The 20,831-nt window shown below is 47.4% G+C and overlaps 1 protein-coding gene across 4 annotated transcripts in view; it reads right to left on the bottom strand.

Moving 5' to 3' along the window:
• The window catches only part of PDZD2 (PDZ domain containing 2), a 467,120-nt gene that overhangs the window by 208,066 nt on the left and 238,223 nt on the right, over positions 1-20,831 (bottom strand). Inside the window, exon 1 of one of the 4 annotated variants that reach the window (XM_068251262.1) lies at positions 157-333. The exons of the other annotated variants lie outside the window; for them this stretch is intronic. The gene's annotated coding sequence lies outside the window, so the exon portion shown is untranslated. Of the gene's footprint in view, positions 1-156; positions 334-20,831 lie in introns of those variants that run through there. 4 annotated transcript variants of the gene reach the window in all.

The raw sequence follows: 20,831 nt of genomic DNA, 5'->3' as shown, positions 1-20,831 counted from the left end.
GTCTGCCATGTAATCTCAATAGGAAACATCTCAGGAGTGCTGTGCTGCTCATAGACAAGTCACAGGGTGAGAGGGACCAGCAAGTCTCCTGCACTAAACTTTTGAAAGTGCAATAAGTTGGGTAAAGAGTAAGTTGCGTAAAGTTGAATCACCCACCTTATGAGGAATCCCCTTCACTGTCTCCCCTGCGAGTCCCCCGGTAATCCGTCCATGTGACACAGAGCTGGGGATAGAAGCCAGAGCTGGGGATGGAGGAGAGCCGAGCTTAGGAGCGCAGCTGGGCTGCCCCATCCATCCTGCCTCTCCTGCAGCTGCACAGAGACTGAGCAGCCTGGGCATCCCTGTCCTCCTCCCCCAGCTACTGTACAGCCGCGCCACACCTCCTGCTGCCTCTGCTGCACAAGCCCTCTCCCGGCTGCTGCTCTCTACTGCTCACTCCTATGCTGCTCACACAGGGAACCCAGGGAGCTCTCAGCACAGCGGCTACTTCTCTCTAGTGACGTCTACAGTCTGACAGGCTGCTGTCCCTCGGCTAGTGTGGTTGTTGGGGAGATGCAGGACAGTAGCTAGGATAAATAGCTGTCAGGGCAAGTGTGTAAAAATCCACCAGTATTGGGGAACTAGAGGAGCCCCCAGTATGATGAGGTAGCCAGAGGAGCCCCTGCTATTCGGGAACAAGAGGGGTCTCCAGTATTATGTAGCCAGAGGGGCCCCCAGTATTAGGTAACCAGAGAAGCCCCCAGTATTGGGGAATCTGAAGAGCACCCAGTATTAGGTCATAGCAAAGAAATGAACTGCGCTACTTAAAAACAGACAAGTGCCTACCTGCAAGAGAGTGCAAGCCCCACTTGTGGGATAAAATACACACCTAGCATACACATAACCTGTCTACCGCTGGAGGATGTTGGTTTCCTGTAACAGCTTGCATGCAACTTGTTAAGTACTCGTCCCTCCCACTGCGAAGAAGTCATCCCCCTATGGGAGGGGACCTAACACTAACTAAATCCTAACCTATGCATATGCATAGCCTGGGTGCGCTACCAAGTAAAATCGAAAATTGCGTAAAAGGTGGATCAGCGCATCACCAGGCCGCCTCCGAATGGCCTACAATCAGAGGCCTACAATTTTATTTTGTAGCGCACCCAGGCTATGCATATGCATAGGTTAGGATTTAGTTAGTGTTAGGTCCCCTCCCATAGGGGGATGACTTCTCCGCGGTGGGAGGGACGAGTACATAACAAGTTGCATGCAAGCTGTTACAGGAAACCAACATTCTCCAGTGGTAAACAGGTTATGTGTATGCTAGGTGTGTATTTTATCCCACAAGTGGGGCTTGCACTCTCTTGCAGGTAGGCACTTGTCTGTTTTTAAGTAGCACTGTTCATTTCTTTGCTATGTACTAATTGAATTAATTTTTGGTCAGCTGCTCCCACTTAGCAGCCTTGCTTTTGGTGTATATGCAGAGCTTCCGTTTGGGTTCAAGGTACGTTAGCAGCTTCTGGGGGGGCTCAGCGCACCTCTGATTGTATGCCATTCGGAGGCGGCCTGGTGATGCGCTGATCCACCTTTTGCGCAATACCCAGTATTAGGTAGCCAGAGGGCCCATAGTATTGGGGAACCAGAGGAGTCCTCGTTATTGGGGAACCAGAGCAGACCCCAGTATAAGGTGGCCAGAGGAGCCTCCACTACTGGGGAACCAGAGAAGCCCCCACTTTAGGAAAACCAGAGGAGCCCCCAGTATTGGAGAACCAGAGGAGCCCCCAGTATTGGGGAATCAGAGGAGCCCCCACTATTGGGGAACCAGAGGAGCCCCCAGTATTAGAGAACCAGAGGACCCCCCAGTATTATGTAGCCAGAGGAGCCCACAGTATTGGGGAACCAGAGGAGCCCCCAGTATCGGAATTAGAGGAGCTTCCAGTATTAGGTAGCCAGAGGTGTCCCCAGTATTGGGGAACCAGAGCAGTCCAGAGTATAGGTAGCCAGAAGAGTGCACAGCATTGGGGAACCAGAGGAGCCCTGATTTAGGTAGCCTGAGGACCCCTGCCTCATGTAGAGGGGTGAACTGATTCATCTTTCTAGGATCCAGCGATGGGCACATGGGATGCATCTTGCCCCTAGGCGGATTCCGTTGATTCACGAGATGACATGCTGCTGGAGCAATGGGGACCGTCCCACATAGGAGGGAGCTAAATAGCATGCATCCATCGCTGGATCCCAGAAAGTTGCCCCTCAGTCATTTCACCCCAGTGACTTGCATTGCCCACCCATAAAAAAACCAGGAAAGAAGTCACAAGGCGAGTATCAGTTAGGGTTAGGTGTTCATGTGAGGGGAGAGGGAAAGTGAAGGTTAGTTTTATGAGGTAGGGTTAGGACCCTTCACACTAGAGGGTAGATGCAGGAAATCATAGTAATATTTCCCTTAATTACCCCAGCAGTACGACATGTTCCGCTATTAGTACGACCCGCAGTACTCAAGCGTGACCGTTGCTATGGTAATGAGCATTACTAGCGGTAACGCTCATTAGTAATGCGCCTTACCGCAGAAAAGCATAACATGCAGTACTGCTGGGGACAGTAAAGGTGCCCATACACTCGTCAGATTGGCAGCAGATAGATAAGAAATGCATCTGATGATCTATCTGATGCGTTTTAGAACATTTTTTACCAGGATAGAATTCCAATAGATTTCAGTTTGAAATCTATTGAAATTCGATCTGATGGCATTTTTTTGCCATCAGATTTCCATTAAGGCCAATGCAAACTGATAAGCTATCTCATCAGATCGACCTAAATTTTCCACCCTGCCAGTTCGATGGAAATCCATCGAAATCGATCGAAATCGGCCATCGATCCGTCGATTGGCCAACCGATTTGCAATCGATCAATCGATCGGGATCGATCGGTCGACCAGAAAATCGGCTGAGTGTATGGGCCCCTTAAAGCTGGCCATACACTGGCCCGCTTTTGCCGCCGTTTCGACAGCAGATTCGATCACTGGGATCGAATCTGCTGCCAATCGTTCACGCTACACGCCGAATTTCGATCCATTCCGTCCGATCCCGTCGATCGCCCGCAGGTAAAGAGCGCATCGCTAGCGGCGTTCGAGTGCCCGACGCAATAGAGCCGCATACATTACCTGCTCCGCCGGCGCAACTCCCGGGTCTCCGCTCTTCTCAGTCTCCGCTCTGGTCTGGTCTCCGGCATGCTTCCCTTCTTCCTGTCCCGGCAGAAAGTTTAAACAGTAGAGGGCGCTCTACTGTTTAAACTTCCCCCAGACAGGAAGAAGGGAAGCATGCTGGAGACCAAAGCAGACCAGAGCGGAGAAACAGCGGAGACCCGGGAGTCGTGCCGGTGGAGCAGGTAATGTATGCGGGATGGGGGGAAGCGGCGGCAGCACCACCACCACCACAGATTGTGAACGGTTTCAGGCTGAAATCGGTTCACAATCTGTTTGCAGTAAAGGTAGCCATACGATCCCTCTCTGATCAGATAGGGATCTGTCTGTTGGTCGAAGCTGATGGCAAATCGACCAGTGTATGGCTACCTTTAGAGTAATACGGCCGTGCACGGCCGTATTACCGCAGTTACATGCACCAGGCCATTGGACAGATAGCAAAGAGATAAAGTAGAGGCTTCTTTATTTACAGACCATATAGGTGGCCATACACTCGTTAGATTAGCAGCAGATAGCTCATCAGATAGATTTCTGATCTATCTGATGTGTTTAGGAACGTTTTTTACTAGGAACAGATTTCCAATAGATTTCAGTATGAAATCTATTGAAAATCGATCTGATGGCAATTTCAGATTTCCATTAGGTCCAATGCAAAATGATAAGCAATCTCAACAGATCGACCTAGCTTTTCCAGCCTGCCAGATCGATTGAAATCAGCTGAGTGTATGGGCCCCTTATAGCTAAACAGCATGTCTGTACAGCTTTTGTTATCTGTAATGTTGCCCGAATGATCAAGTAATGATTGTTAAAGGGAATACTGATTACAGGAAAAAAACTCCTGAGATTAGACACTGCATGACTTTCACCTGATAACAGAACAATCAGGTGTTTGTATGGAGCATTTCTACAGCCTCCAAGCTCCACCTAGAGGGAAATGGATTTGTCAGGATTGGAGTTTCTCAGCAAGTTGCTGCTGTTTTCTCTCAATACAGAACACAGAGGGAGGTCCCCTCTCACCACAATGAAGCTAGAGCTTGTTCACAGGGATATCTCTGGATAAAGAGCTTGTTCTGCTGTTGGACATCACACTCCGGCCACCAGGCTTGTACAGTGCGAGTATCTGTAGGTCACCCGAGAATGACTGAACAGGATGATGATTCACCCTCCACACAGCTGGCAGCTCTGCAGAACTGGGAGGGAAATGGGAGTGTAACTGAGGTGTCAATCAGAAGACTGGCTGAGGCCCGGGACCCACTTTTCTACGCACCTGTGATTTGTAATGCTCTTGCTAATGCTACGGGTGATTTCTTTTTTCTCAAAAATCACATCCCTCAAGTGGGATCACACACATACATAATATATATATACATATAGCATTAGCGCTTAAAGGATACCCGAGGTGACATGTGACATGATGAGATAGACATGGGTATGTACAGTGCCTAGCACACAAATAACTATACTATGTTTCTTTTTTTCTTTCTCTGCCTGAAAGAGTTAAATATCAGGTATGTAAGTGGCTGACTCAGTCCTGACTCAGACAGGAAGTGACTGCAGTGTGACCCTCACTGATAAGAAATTCCAACTATAAAACACTTTCCTAGCAGAAATTGGCTTCTGAGAGCAGGAAAGAGATAAAAAGGGTTAATAGTTCATAGATTTTAGCTCTGGCATACTTCAATGAATGTGTCATTGAGTAAAAACAATAAAACAGTTAAAACTTAAAAAGTAGATTTAAACATAAAATAAAACTGGAATACTTTAAAAAGTCATTTTTAGGAGAAAGAAGATAAATACAATTGTTTATTTCATTAGTTTAGTTTGGCTTCGGGTATCCTTTAAAGGGAACCCAAAGAAGAAGAAACAACATGGAAATCTGAACTTACCTGGGGTATTCCTCCAGCACCCCATAGCTCACAAGGTCCCTCAGCGGTTCCGCTGGCAGCTCCATTACGTGACGAGGGACTTCACGGGCTACGGGGGGCTGGAGGAAGCCCAAGGTAAAGTTCAGATTTCCATTTATTCCCCATGCACAGGGTCCCTTTAATAAAACACTGCTGGTGGGTTCCAGGAAAAAGCAGAATTCCTGTAGTAGGTAGCCAGGTAATATACATATCATTTATACGACTCAATCTTTTTGTTTGTTTTTTTGTCCTGCAAAAGAAATAAACAAGAAAAAAACCACGCTCCTGAGAACAATCACCTTGTTTGGGTGTATTGCTGCTGCTATTCTCTATTTGTAGGGGAAAAAAATCTGGATCTTCCAATCACTAGAGGGCGTAAGGGAGTACAGAAAGATGGTCCCTGTCATTAGGAAGTAAACATGTAAACCTCTTGTTTCCACCCCACTCCTTTAGATTGTAACTCGCAAGGGCAGGGCTCTCCCCCTTTTGTGTCATGGAATGTAATTAATTTAATTGCTTGCACTCTGTTAGACATTTATACATTTTAGTCATCATGTTAAATAAAATTGTAATCAGCAGTGCTGTATCTTGTATCAGTGTTCATATTTGATGTATATCATTGTCTGTATCATTATGTATCCCTTGTTTGTTTTCTTACATTGTACAGCGCCACGGAATATGTTGGCGCTTTATAAATAAATAATAATTAGGAAGTGAGAGAAAGTCTCCCTCTTATCTCATACTGTGTGCCCTCTGGTGGCCAGACACTTTTTTTATTACCATTTTTTCATTAAAGGGGAACTGAAGAGAGAGGTATATGGAGGCTGCCATGTTTATTTCCTTTTAAGCAATACCAGTTGCCTGGCAGCCCTGCTGATCCTCTGCCTCTAATACTATTAGCCATAGCCCCTGAACAAGCATGCAGCAGATCAGGTGTTTCAGACTTTAAAGTCAGAGCTGACAAGACTAGCTGCATGCTTGTTTCTGGTGTTATTCAGATACTACTGCAGAGAAATAGACCAGCAGGGCTGCCAGGCAACTGGTATTGATTAAAAGAAAATAAATATGACAGCCTCCGTATACCTCTTATTTCAGTTCCCCTTTAAAGGGCAACTTAAGCAAGAGGGATATGGAGGCTGACATTTATTTCCTTTTTAACAATGCACATTGCCTGGCTGTCTTACTGATCCTCTGCCTCTAATACTTTTAGCAATAGCCTCTGAACAAGCATGCAGCAGATCAGGTGTTTCTGACATTATTGTCAGATCTGGCAAGATTAGCTGCATGCTTGTTTCTGGTGTAATACAGCCACTATTGATGCCAAATAGATCAGCAGGGCTGCCAGGCATTGTGTATTGTTTAAAAGGAAATAAATATGGCAGCCTCCATATTCTTCTCACTTCAGTTCCCCTTTAAAGGACATCTGCGCTGAAGAGCTCGGCCAGCCCAATTACGGGGGCGGATATTGGCAGAACAGAGGGGCCGAGAACCACAGTGAGGGACCTCATGGGGCAGGAGGAAGCCCCAGGTAAGTATAAATACAGGATAACCTTTCATCTCAAGTTCACTTTAAAGGACAACTGAACTGAGAGGGATATGGAGGCTGCCATATTTAGTTCCTTTTAACAATACCAGTTGCCTGGCTGCCCTGCTGATAATCTGCCTCTAATACTTTTAGCCACAGACCCTGAACAAGCATGCAGCAGATCAGCTGCTTCTGACATTATTGTCAGATCTGACAAGATTAGCTGCATGTTTGTTTCTGGTGTAATGCTGGGTACACACTATGAGATTTGTCCGATTTGCTTTCCGAACGATTTCCGAGCATCTTCCGATCGATTTCCGTTCACTTTAACCACTTAAGTCTATCTGGACGGATATATCCGTCCAGATAGACTTAAGTGGTTAAAGTGAACGGAAATCGATCGGAAGATGCTCGGAAATCGTTCGGAAAGCGCCCACACTTTTTCGGCTCGCGAGCTACTTTAAAATTCGCCGAGGCCAGGAGATCTACCGACGTTTTAAATGCACCCGCCCCCCCCCCCCCCGCCTCCCCCCGAAAGTTAGTTAGGTATAGGTCCCCTCAGTACAGGTTAGCTAGGCATAGGTCCCCTCAGTACAGGTTAGCTAGGCATAGGTCCCTTCAGTACAGGTTAGCTAGGCATAGGTCCCCTCAGTACAGGTTAGCTAGGCATAGGTCCCCTCAGTACAGGTTAGCTAGGCATAGGTCCCCTCAGTACAGGTTAGCTAGGCATAGGTCCCCTCAGTACAGGTTAGCTAGGTATAGGTCCCCTCAGTACAGGTTAGCTAGGCATAGGTCCCCTCAGTACAGGTTAGCTAGGCATAGGTCCCCTCAGTACAGGTTAGCTAGGCATAGGTCCCCTCAGTACAGGTTAGCTAGGCATAGGTCCCCTCAGTACAGGTTAGCTAGGCATAGGTCCCCTCAGTACAGGTTAGCTAGGCATAGGTCCCCTCAGTACAGGTTAGCTAGGCATAGGTCCCCTCAGTACAGGTTAGCTAGGCATAGGTCCCCTCAGTACAGGTTAGCTAGGCATAGGTCCCCTCAGTACAGGTTAGCTAGGCATAGGTCCCCTCAGTACAGGTTAGCTAGGCATAGGTCCCCTCAGTACAGGTTAGCTAGGCATAGGTCCCCTCAGTACAGGTTAGCTAGGCATAGGTCCCCTCAGTACAGGTTAGCTAGGCATAGGTCCCCTCAGTACAGGTTAGCTAGGCATAGGTCCCCTCAGTACAGGTTAGCTAGGCATAGGTCCCCTCAGTACAGGTTAGCTAGGCATAGGTCCCCTCAGTACAGGTTAGCTAGGCATAGGCCCCCTCAGTACAGGTTAGCTAGGTATAGGTCCCCTCAGTACAGGTTGGCTAGGTATAGGGCTGGCACATGTAATCACTTACCTCCCTTCAACTGTGGAGTCTGCGGCTTGTCATCTCCCCATACAGGCCATGTGCAGCAGCGATGTGGGCAGCCATGACACCTCGTGCGCGCAGCCTACTTTACATCACCAGGCGGCTGAGGGAGTGCTTCGGCGGGCAGCGTGAGAGGAGGCGGAAGTGTTGCCTCCAGCGCCGCCCCCAGCCATGACACTGCCGCCCTTGGCCTCTCAGCCGCGCCTCTCTCCACTCCTGATTGGACACACATCAGCGGCCAGCAGCAGAATCTGATAGGACGCGGCCAAGCGGCCGCGTTCTACAGCTGCTGGCCACAAAAGTCAATGGGATGCGGCCAGGAGGCCGCGATCTACCAATCAGGCGGTCGCGATCTACCGGTAGATCGCGATCGACCTATTGGGCAGACTGTGCAGCTGCCGCTGCCTGAGACGCACGACCGCGCGTGCTCCCGCTGCCTGCTGTTACCCCTCCCCCTCCCCCCCCCCCCCCCTGACCTGTGAGTGGGTATATAATTCCCATTCACCGATCTAAGTTCCCCACAGAAAAAACAGCGCTTTCTAATCAGAGAGCGCGGTATTTCTGCAGAAAAAAAAAAGTACAGCCTCCTTATAGTTCCTGATAGCGTGATCGTACGCTCCAGGACTTTGACTGTGGCCATCTTGTGGCCAAATAGTAAACTACACCCACATACATTTTTTACATTACATTACATCATTTTACATTTAAAATTATCGGTTTCCCTTCCACACCAAAACCTCCCACAAAAAAAATTACAATACAAAAAAAGACACTTTTGTGTCTCAGTATTGGGTGCTGGAGGACCTCGCTCTGCCCACAATAATACCAAACAATAAAAGAAAGCTCTACACGCTATCGGCTCACAGTATCACACTGTCAGGACCGTGCAATGCAGATAGACCCGATTGGCTGAAATTGCAGAATATTCAGAGAAACTTAATGAAGCTGAAATTACTTGTACCAGTTACATTGTACAATGCATTGTACAATATATTTCTTATCAAATAAAAAAAACTAGAGAAATCAAAGGTTTTTTTCTTGCATTCCTTTCCATCACCGGGATATTTGCAGACATTCCTCCGTCTGAAGTGCTGAAAAAGTCATTTTAAAATTTCTAAAAATAAATGTTCTAGCCGTTAACATCATCCTATGTAAAACTGTACCAGGCTGACCCCTCCAGTCTCTCCAGCCAGCAGCCAGATCAATAGTTCTCAATTGCAGCCTTCCGTGTCTAAAGAAATCTGATTAGATGAGCCATAATCTCCTCCATTCATTCGGCGAATCAGAGAAGCAATAATTACATTGTGAAAAAGACTCCTAAAGTACCAATCGCTGAGCGGACACTGGATACTGTTTGAGAACTTTTTACTTGGGCAAAATCTGACTAAATCTTTATAAATTAATATTGTAAGGGCAGGAGGGGGTTAAAGGGGATCCAAGATGAAAAACGAATTATAGCAAGTAACTTGTCTACATATACTGTATTATCTAAAGTTTAGATAGTTTACACAGCAAATCTAGCTTCAATAGTAGATGTTTATTTCTTCCTGCGACACAATGAGAGCAGCCATGTTCTGCTTGTGATCATTACACAGGAAAGCTGCTCTGCATCTCCACCCCTCAGCCTGTGCAAACTTCACTCCCCTCTCCGCCCCCTTGCCTCTGAAATCTCTGGCTGGTAACGCCGCCTCCTCCTTCTTCGGGAAAAACCTCCTCTTCCCAGGCTGAGCTCCCATGAGCACTTGCTACATGGGACTCAGAGTACCTAGGCGCTGGAGGAGCTGTGGGCGAGGCTTGTTTAGTTTAAAGGGAATTAGGGTATTCAAACAAAAACAACAACAACAAAAAAGTATTTGGCTTGAAGAATGCCCTATAAACTATAAGGGGCAGGGCTATACAAAGTGTAAAGGTTTATGTCTGATGAAATGGGGCCCTGGGCAAGATGGCAACCGCTGATTGGTCACCTGACTCTTCTTTAGTAAGATATGGTGGGGGTAGCATCCACTAGGCCCCTAGACTCTCTCCAGGCCCTAGGCAACTGCCTAGGTTTGCCTTGTGGCTGATACGCCTTTCACACCAGGATTTTTGTTATAAAGTTTCGGCATACTTCAGGTGTGCTTTCATTTATGTATATTAATACCCATTAACCAAAACCAGCCTCCACCCATTACTTATGTGGCCCAGGATTCCCAAATCATTAAAAGCACCTAATCAAGTGTAAACAACGCTGACAATTGCCAAGTTACTATAGCCAAAAGGCTGTTACTCTGATTAAAGGCATCAGCTAGTCAGTAATTAGGAGACCCTGAACCTCCAGGCCACCCTCACACCCTGGAAGGAAGCCAATGGCAGCTTCTGTTCCAAGGTGTGTTCTGCTTCAGGAAAATAGGAATGCATCGGACTTCACACTAATTTAGTGCAAGATGCCAGTTCACAAGTAATTCAAGGTTTCAGCACACAGCTCATCATTACCTATCAGCACAAAGCAGCAGACTGTAAGGATAAAATAAAGTTACCAGCCTGCTAGAGAGATTCTAAAGCCTGCGGAAGAAGGCAATTCAAATGTAACGCCAGGTACTGGCACAGCATATATGAAAAAAAGTGCCTGGAAAAAAAAAGAGGGTAGGAAATTGCCGCTAGAAACTTCCCCCCACCCCCGTGGTTCCCAACCCTAAGACCCCACTCCTATTGGTGCCTAACCCTAAGCCCCCCCCCCCCCCCCCGGGTGGTGCCTAAGCATAACACCCCCAGTGGTTCCTAACTTGAAACCCCCCCTTCCCAGTGGTGCCTAGTCCCAAGAACCCCCTTGGTTGTGTCTAGCCCTAAGAACCCCCCTGGTGGTGCCTAACCCTAAGAACCCTCCTGGTGGTGCCTAACCCTAAGAACCCCCTTGGTGGTGCCTAATCCTAAGACCCCACCCCCATTGGTGCCTAACCCTAAGACACACCCCCCAGGGGGTGCCTAACCATAAGACCCTTCCCAGTGGTGCCTAACCTAAGACCCCCCCCCCCTTCCCAGTGGTGCCTAGCCCCAAGAACCCCCCTGGTTGTGCCTACCCCTAAGAACCCTCCTCGTGGTGCCTAACCCTAAGAACCCCCATGGTGGTGCCTAACCCTAAGAACCCTCCTGGTGGTGCCTAACCCACCCCCCTGATGGTGCATAGCCCTAAAAACCCCTGGTGGTGCCTAACCCACCCCCCCTGGTGGTGCCTAACCCTAAGACACCCCCCGGTGGTGCCTAACGCCCCCTCCCCAGTGGCACCTAACCCCAGCACACAACCCCTTCCCCAGTCTCAGCCCTGGGGGCTAAAAATGGTGCTTGGTTCACTTTTAAACTTTTGGTAAATATTACCATAAATGTCACATGCGGGGGCAGCAGAAAAGCATACAGCTGTAGGCTGGCAAAGCTGGCTCTGTCACTTCATGGTAATGACTAATAAAGATTGGCCACTTCAGTGGAGAGACTCGGCATCCAGAGCCACTTGTCACGCTCTCCACTTATGACATCAGCAAAATGATCAATGGCTGAAGATGAATCACGGGATGCGCTATAAATACATGGCGGGATGTCGCCGGCCGGTACTGCGCAGCAGCTGAATGGAGATCCTACGCAGGAGGCCAATAAGGTGACCAGCTAGCAGCACTCTGCTGGATACACCAAGTTACTGCTCTACAAAAGACTTTTCTGAAATTTAAAGGGAAGGTCCAAGCAAAATAAAAAAGTGAGTTTCACTTACCTGGGGCTTCTACCAGCCTCATGCAGCCATCCTGTGCCCTCGCAGTCACTCACTGCTGCTCCAGTCCCCCGCAGCGTTGCACCACTAACGCATAAAAATGTATGTGTTAATGTTCCTGAACTAGCAGGAATGCGTAAAAATGTACGCAATGCGGCCCGACGACCTCCGAGCACAGGATGGCTGCATGGGGCTGGTAGAAGCCCCAGGTAAGTGAAACTCATTTTATATTTTGCTTGGACCTTCCCTTTAAAGAGGACTGTAGTAAAAATAACATCATGAATAAAATTGCTTATTGTTTACAATATTAATTTATAGGTTATTTAGTCAGTGTTTGCCCATTGTAAAATCTTTCCTCTCCCTGATTTACATTCTGAAATGTATCACTGGTGGCTACTTTTTAGTCCTGCCAGGTGATCTGTTTGGAATGTTTGTTACTGAGAGTTCTATGCACAGAGGGAGATACTGCTTGCTTGGCAGTTGGAAAAAGCAGTTATTTCCCACAATACAATGAGGTTCACAGACTGCAAATGGTCAGGACCATGGTCATGACATCACACTGTGGGAGGGGTTTCACTAAAATATAAAAGGTAAAGATTTCTCGTGGGAAAGAGGGTATCAGCTACTGAATGGGCTCTATTCACAAAACTTCTCATTAATGATTTATTTATCACTTAAAGGAGTCATCAGGGATAGTATAGTTAGGCCCCGTTCACACTTGCGTTTTGCCATGCAAACGGACCGGATCCTGATCGGATCAGGACCTGATCCGGATCGGATCCGTACGGTTCCGATCTGGATCCGATCCGTTTGCATCAGGCATGCATCAGGCTGCCATCCGGATCCGTGGGCAAAAAATAGCGAAATTTAAATAAAAAAATGTTGGGGTCATCAGAAGGTGCACCTGGTGCACCTATAGAATCAGGTTCCTCCGCTGTAGGCCTCACCTCCACCTCCGACATTCTGCCAAACAGCTCCAGCACGTCTGTCACTGCTGCTCCACTCCAGACATGCTTGGCCCATGTGTCCCCATCCAAAATGGGCGCTTGGATACGCATAGGAAGTGGGCTAGAACGTCAGGTGTTTGTAGGCAGTGTGTTCTGTGCCTTCCGTTTCCCATTGATTTCTGTGTTCCGGATGGTGCTGTCAGGCTCAGGTCCGGCTCCGGTCCGGGTGCGTGGGCTGGAGATGCGGACCCAAAAAATAGCGCATGTTGGAAAAGTGTCCGGAGTCCGGATCCGGTCCGGCTCCGTACTTTACGGAACGTACGTATGTTAACGTCCGCATAGCCTTTGCATTGCTATGCGGAACGTACGTTCCGTTTGTACAGTATATGGTCCGGATCCGATTAGGTGGATCCGGACAGGGAACGCTAATGTGAACCGGGCCCAAAATGAGTGGTACTTACTGGGGGCTTCCTCCAGCTCCAAGCTCCCAGGATGTCCATCGCCGCAGCTCTGCGCTCAGCCATTCGCTGCAGGTCCGTCCTGGTCCCCGGCGATGACGTCAGTGCGACCTCCAGGTCGCTCTGTACTGCGCCTGCGGAAGCGGCGCTGTCAATCACCCCCACATGGGCCGGAGCGGACTGCCGCTCCGGCCCATGTGGCGGTGATTGACAGCGCCGCTCACGCAGGCGCAGTACAGAGCGACCTGGAGGTCGCACTGACGTCATCGCCGGGGACCAGGATGGACCTGCGGCGAACGGCTGAGCGCAGAGGTAATTAGTGTCTGCACAGGTGAGGTAATTAGTGTCATAGCAGAGCAGATTAACTACCTGTGTGGATTTCTACAAAACATGCATTGTTGGTGGGCCTTGAGGACAGGGTTGGGGAACACTGACTTAAGTGATAAAAATAAGCTTTCAGCACATTTAGGCCTAGTGCACACCAAAAAGCGCTAGCGTAATCGCAAACGCTCAGCGCTTTCTTAAAGAGAACCTGAACTGAAAATTAAAAGTCAAAATAAACATACACACATCATACTTACCTCCCGTGTAGTCTACTCATCTATCTCTCTCTCTCCTCTCCCACGTCCTGTATGTCCACTGTGATCGATCAATGGAATTCTCCCCCCTCCATTTTGAAAATGGCCATTACTCCATAACAGCTTCCTGGTCAGCACACTGTTAAACTGTAACATCGCCCACTTGAGCCATAGGGAAAAGTGGACATTACCTGGCACATCAGTTGTCCTCTCAGCTATAACTGGCAGCAACTGATATATTTCGGATCTGACAAAATGTTGTCAGAACTGGAAGGGATCATTGTCAGAAGAAAATGGTGAGGAACTGATGGCAAGGTAACTATTTAATGTTCATTTGAAGTTACCTCATGTGTTTATTTCAAATATTTTTTCTCAGTTCAGGTTCCCTTTAAAGAGACTGAGTCTACATTCTCTTTTTTAACCTGTATTCATTGTAAGCCCCATAAGCCCTGCTAAACCGCCGCTATCCCGCAGCAAAACGAGGGGTTTAATACCCCCAAATCCCCTCTGCCGTGTCCAGGGAGCGCTTCCTCATAGAGGCAGAGCTTATGGCTGTAGCCCTGCCTCTTGGCGCGTCAATCCCCGCCTCTCCCCGCCCCTCTCAGTCTTCCTTCACTGAGAGGAGGGAAGGCCGCACTGCAAGTGTCTTTACTGGGAATGGTGGGCGAAATAATGACCAAGAAATACATGGCGTTATTTTGGAAATATACACGCTTTCTTTCCAGGAAGCAGGAGTGTAACTACCATTCATGGGGCCCCTCAGGAAAACTTTGATGGGGCCCCCAATGTTCACACCCCTTCCCTTGCCTCCCCTTGGTGCCCCTCATGGCCTTGGGGCCCATCTCACAAGGGTCATAAAACTAGTGTGGCCATCAGATCTTCACACCCATAACAAGTGTAGCCACAAATACACCTGGGCCCAGATGCCATTCTCTTTTTCACCTGAGTTTTCTCCTAGGAGATAATTTTTCATCTTCAATTGAAAATAACTTTCCAGCATTTTTCAACTAAAAAAGTACTAAAAAGTAATTGAAAAAGTACCATCAAGTGTATTTCGAGCATTTTCTTGCTTTCTGGTGGCTTAAAAGGCATTTTATTGACAAGTTCAAAAATATCAACTAGGAGAAAACGCAAGAGAAATAGTGAATTGCATATGGGCCCTGATCTGAAGTATAGTCCCCTGTATCAGAGGAAGGGAGGGTTAGTAGTTGGGGCCCCCCACAGCTCTGGGCCCCCGGCAATCGCAGGGGCTTCTTCCCTCTAGTTACCCCCGTGCCAGGAAGATAATTCTGATGATATGGAATTCGGCCAGTACACCCAGATCATTAACCAGGCACTGCCTATGTAGCATCTCACATGTATGAGCAGGAACTGCCCCAACAAATACAAGATATGGGCTTGTCACAACTACGACTACATACAACGTGGTGCGCATGCACAGAGCACTCCCGGCTGTGAGCGCATGACTAAGGACACACACCACCGGCCAGCGCATTACTTTTAAGACATCGCCGACCAGGAAGTAGTTGCAAGCAACTAACAGTCCGTCACAGGGGCAGGCGAACTCTTCGTTCCATCTCTGAAATCACGGATGGACTACTGCAATGCCCTTTATGCAGGCCTCCCCAAAAAGGACCTGCTCCGCCTGCAATTAGTGCAGAATGCTGCTGCCAGATTGCTAACAAACCAGCCTCGCCACTGTCACATGACACCGATCCTTCGCTCCCTGCACTGACTACCAGTAAAATGGAGAATACTCTTCAAGACTGGACTGCTGACATTGAAATCACTGCACAATTTGGGCCCTGCAGAAGCTGCACCACGTCTCTCACAACCTCAGATCAACAGGCTCTATAAACTTGGTCACTCCCAGAGTGCACCTCAAAACCTTTGGAGACAGAGCTTTCTGTCATGCTGCCCCTATGCTTTGGAACTCCCTACCATACCCAGTAAAGAATGCCCCATCCCTGGAGTTATTTAAATCCAGACTGAATAGCCACCAGTTTAGCCCGGCATTTCCGGACTTATAGAATTCTTCCTCTGTACCACGACTTGGGCCCCATTTACATCAACAAACACGGATGGCCGGAACGCAACGCATATGAATGCACGCCATCTGCGTTTGTATGCGTTGTGTGGCTGATCCCATTCACTGAAGTGAATGGGTCAGCCGCGCATTTTGGGAACAAATGCGTGCAGCATGCGTTCCCGGACCGCACTGCCGCATGCCATGTGAACATCAGACAGTGCAGTCTATGCACTGTCTGATGTCGTGCGTGTCTGCCTCCTGCACGCGTTGCCGAAATCCGGACGGCAACGCATGTAATGTAAACGGGGCCTAAAGAATCAACCAATTATTGGTCTAAGCCATGCTTACGAGCTTTGAGTCCTACAGGAGAAAATCGCTTTACAAATGATTGTTGTTGTTACTGCTGAAAAACACAATTATTTACACAGATCTGAACATCAGTTCTGGAAGAGGGACACAAGGTACAAATGAAGAAGAAAGCGGGACAGAGGGACTGGGTTCCCAAAGAGGGACAGCTGGGAGCTACGCTTCATAGTGAAGTGCCCAGCAAGATCTGCTATATAGAGTGTTGCATTTCTGATTACACAAATTTGGGTAACTCAAGTCTGGGTGACCGTACGTGGGTCAACGCAGCAACCACAAAACAACTTTGTAGAAGGCCTGGATTGGATTTTTTGTTCCTATTACTTTTGGCTCGGAATTTTAGTGCACACAGAGAAATCTACAGGTCAGTTGTTTTTTATTGTCAAACTTCACGATGTGTATTATGTTTTGTAGTAAGGAGGCGAGCGTGCCAAGTCACTTAAGCAGGCCACGAGTTCAACAAAGAATGAGGTTTTGATGATGATCAGATTTGTTGACAACAAATAAAAAGTGTTGACCAAAAAAAAAAAAAAAAAAGTGCCACACAAACTGAAAGGCTTAAACCAGCAGGTCAGAAAGGCCTTTGTCAGCACAGCACAACCCCGGGGCTAAATGCTTTCCTATTCACTGCACAGAATGTGACAACTTAGCCGGTCTATTCTACTGAGAGCCGGAGCGTGGACCTAAAAATAAAACCGCGTGGCCTGTGTGTGAGAGGATCTAATCCCTTCTCTGGGAGATAAAGGCCGCTGTGTACAATAGGATTACCGCTGTGTTATGTGGTGAGGGTGGTAGCTGGCCGACCCCTGCCTGTCTGTAGGTAGAATGGTTCTAACCCTCAGCGGCATCATTTGTCACTTGATGGAATTTATATACTGATCACCTGCACTACAAAAATTATGAATTTTCTTTCGATTCATATAGCGCCAACATCTTCGCAGTGCTGTACAAATAAATGGTAGCAAGAAAAAAGGGCGCCGGCTGAGGGAGGACGAAAATGGCGCTGCCATAGACTTTAATGCAATTATCGTTAATACGATGGAAAAAGCAGAAAAAAGGGCGGCGTGAAAAATGTCATTAATAACGTTACAACATTGTAGTTTTTGAGGTAGTTATGGTTTTAGAAGTTTACAACGGTATAGTTTTTGTCATATTATTTTGTTAATAAGTACAGATTTTAAGTTTTCAAAGGTATTATCATTAATATATGTAAAAGGGAGGGAGTGTTTAGGGCTAGGCACCACCAGGGGGGGTGGTTAGGGTTAGGCACCACCAAGGAAGTGGTTAGGGTTAGGCACCACTGGGGGGGTGGTAGGGATAGGCAACACTGGGGGGGGGGGGGGGGGGGGCGGTGTTAGGGTTAGGCAACACTGGGGGGGGGTGGTTAGTGTTAAGCGTCACTAGGGGAGTGGTTAGTTTTAGGCACCACCAGGGGAGGGTTCGGTGTGAGGGTGGGGTTGAGTTAAACAGTATTGACAAAAAACGTAACATTTAAAGAGACACTGAAGCGAGAAAAAAATATGATATAGTGAATTGGTTGTGTACTATGAATAATTACTAGAAGATTAGCAGCAAAGAAAATATTCTCATACTTTTATTTTCAGGTATATGGTGTTTTTTCTAACATTGCATCATTCTCTAATATGTGCAGATACACAACACTCAGCATTCAAAATGAGTCTTTCAGAGCAGTCTGTGAAGTAATGACCTCTCCTCTAGCAGAGAAAAAGTAAACAGTTCACTTACAGTTGAGATAATAAAAGTCAGATAACAGCCCTCTCCATGACTATAGGGGCCCATACACTCAGCCGATTTTCTGGCCGACCGATCGATCGATCCCGATTGATTGATCGATTGCAAATCGGTTGGCCAATCGACCGAGCGATCGCCGATTTCGATGGATTTCCATCGAACTGGCAGGGTGGAAAATTTAGGTCGATCTGATGAGATTGCTTATCAGTTTGCCTTAATGGAAATCTGATGGCAAAAAAATGCCATCAGATCGAATTTCAATAGATTTCAAACTGAAATCTATTGGAATTCTATCCTGGTAAAAAATGTTCTAAAAATGCATCAGATAGATCATCAGATGCATTTCTTATCTATCTGCTGCCAATCTGACGATTGTATGGGCACCTTAAGACTTAAGGCTCATACACACATCAGACCATAGTCTTTTGAAAATGAAAGATCACAGACCAATTTTACCCCCTTCCATGTAGTATGAGAGCCATACCTACACAGTCTATTCTATGGAGCTGAACTCCCCATCAGACAGAAATCTTTGCAAGATGCTGCACACAAAGATGCTGTAGACATTCAAAAGATAATTATCTGCAAAAGATCTGTTCCTGCAAAAGATCCGTTCCTGCAAAATGCATTCATAGTCTATGAGATCTGCAGATCATCATACACACCTTGTTTAACAGACATTCATCTGCAGATCAGATCCACCAGGATGGATTTTCAGATCTGCAGATGATTGTCTGATCTGCAGATGAATGTCAGTTAAACAAGGTGTGTATGTTGATCTGCAGATCTCATAGACTATGAATGCAATTTGCAGGAACGGATCTTTGGCAGGAACAGATCTTTTGCAGATACTGATATTTTGTGTCTGTACAGCATCTGTGTGTGCAGCATCTTGCAAAGATTTTTTGCTGATGGGGAGTTCAGCTCCATAGAAAAGACTGTGTAGGTATGGCTCTCATACTACATGTAAGGGGGTAAAATTGGTCTGTGATCTTTCATTTTCAAAAGACTATGGTCTGATGTGTGTATGTGGCCTTAGTGGAGAGTTAATGGCTTGTTTGCATAGAGATAACAACTGGAGTTTCTTAACTCTTCCTGTACTGGAAACAATTAGACTGATGTATCTGATCTTAATGTTTTATTTCTTAGCTGTACTACACATACAAATCATAATATCATAATTTTTTTTCCGCTTCAGTGTCTCTTTAACGTTAATATTTATTTGTTATTATTTATCGTTTGTTTTTGCAACAGTAATTATCGTTCATAAAGCTTGACAACAATGGTTCTCATTAGCAAATTCCGTTAATACCTGGTGCCAAATTCGTTAATAAGTCGGGCCCTTTTTTCACGGCGCTCTTTTTTCATGCACGCAAATAAATACAGCTTTAGACACCAAGAAAGCTTTAGGTGGCTATACACTGGTTGATTTGCCATCAGATTCGACCAACAGACAGATCCCTCTCTGATCGAATCTGATCAGAGAGGGATCGTATGGCTACCTTTACTGCAAACAGATTGTGAACCGATTTCAGCCTAAAACCGATCACAATCTGTTGTGGTGGTGGTGGTGCTGCCGCCGCTCCCCCCGCCGCATACATAACCTGCTCCGCCGGCGCGACTCCCGGGTCTCTCTCCGCTCTTCTTCTCCGCTCTGGTCTCCGGCTCCAGCATGCTTCACTTCTTCCTGCCCGGCAGGAAGTTTAAACAGTAGAGCGCCCTCTACTGTTTAAACTTCCTGCCGGGCAGGAATAAGTGAAGGCATGCCGGAGACCAGAGCGGAGAAGAGCGGAGACGAGCGGGGGCAGTCGCGCCGGCGGAGCAGGTAATGTATGCGGGCTCTATTGCGTCGGTCGTCGGGCACTCGAACGCCGCTAGCGATGCGCTCTTTACCCGCGGGCGATCGACGGTAATTTTCCGCACGGCGCGATCGACGGGATCGGACGAAATGAATCGAAATTCGGCGTGTAGCGCGAACGATTGGCAGCAGATTCGATCCCAGTGATCGAATCTGCTGTCGAAACGGCGGTAAATCGGGCCAGTGTATGGCCAGCTTTATGGGGGGAGGAGAGGAGGGGGGGGTGACACTGGACATCAGGGAATTTTATAGGAGGCGTGCAAAATTGGGGTGTGGCTAAAGGTGTGGACACAAGAGAAAGGGGAGGTCTGGACACTCCCAGACTGAGCCAGCCTGAATTTGGCAGAGATTGTACCAACAGTGATTCTGAGAAACACAAAACACTACACTGATCTGCTTTTCCCTTTTAATTACAAAAATGCTCTATTTAATGAGATTAAAACACCAGCAGAGAGAAACTGGGGGACTGCCCATACACTCAGGATTATTTCCTCTGCAGGGACTCGGCCAGATTGGTTTTAATACGCATTCCATTATTCGAGGTCTCTTAATGACCTCATTATATTGTCATTAAACTCACATCATCCACCATAAAAGATTTCTGACACATTAATGGCTGCAGGATCTCCTCTGGTTAACTTGAGCCAGGTGCCTGGAAACATGAGAAGATTCAGTCATTTCCTGCAATCTGCTCCGCGGTAACCGTTCGCACTGCGGGATGGAGGCCAAATGAGAAAGTGAAAGGGATTATTAGTGGAATGTGCGGCCAGCGCCCTGATTCACCCTTCAATGTGAGGCAGGTGCTCAGGAGCTGTGGGGCCAATTTCCACTAGAGTGAATCTGCATGCGTTTCCTGCATGCGTTTCCTGCATGCAGATTCGCATAGACAACACAAGTGGATGGGACTGTTTCCACTTGTGTGGGATTCTGTGCGGTTTGTCATGCAGAAAAAATCTGCACGGCAGACCCATCAGAATTTGCACGCCGCACACCCGCACGCGATTTGTCGGTAATGTAACTAAATAGGAAAACCGCAAGCATTTTAGTCTTGTGGTTTTCCCTGCGTTTCCGCTTAAAAACCCATGTCAATGCTTGCCGGCATTGACATGGTT

Source organism: Hyperolius riggenbachi, chromosome 1 (assembly GCF_040937935.1).
Source record: "Hyperolius riggenbachi isolate aHypRig1 chromosome 1, aHypRig1.pri, whole genome shotgun sequence".
In the NCBI taxonomy this organism is placed as follows: Eukaryota; Metazoa; Chordata; class Amphibia; order Anura; family Hyperoliidae; genus Hyperolius; species Hyperolius riggenbachi.
This window is presented reverse-complemented; position numbering and strand designations above follow the sequence as displayed.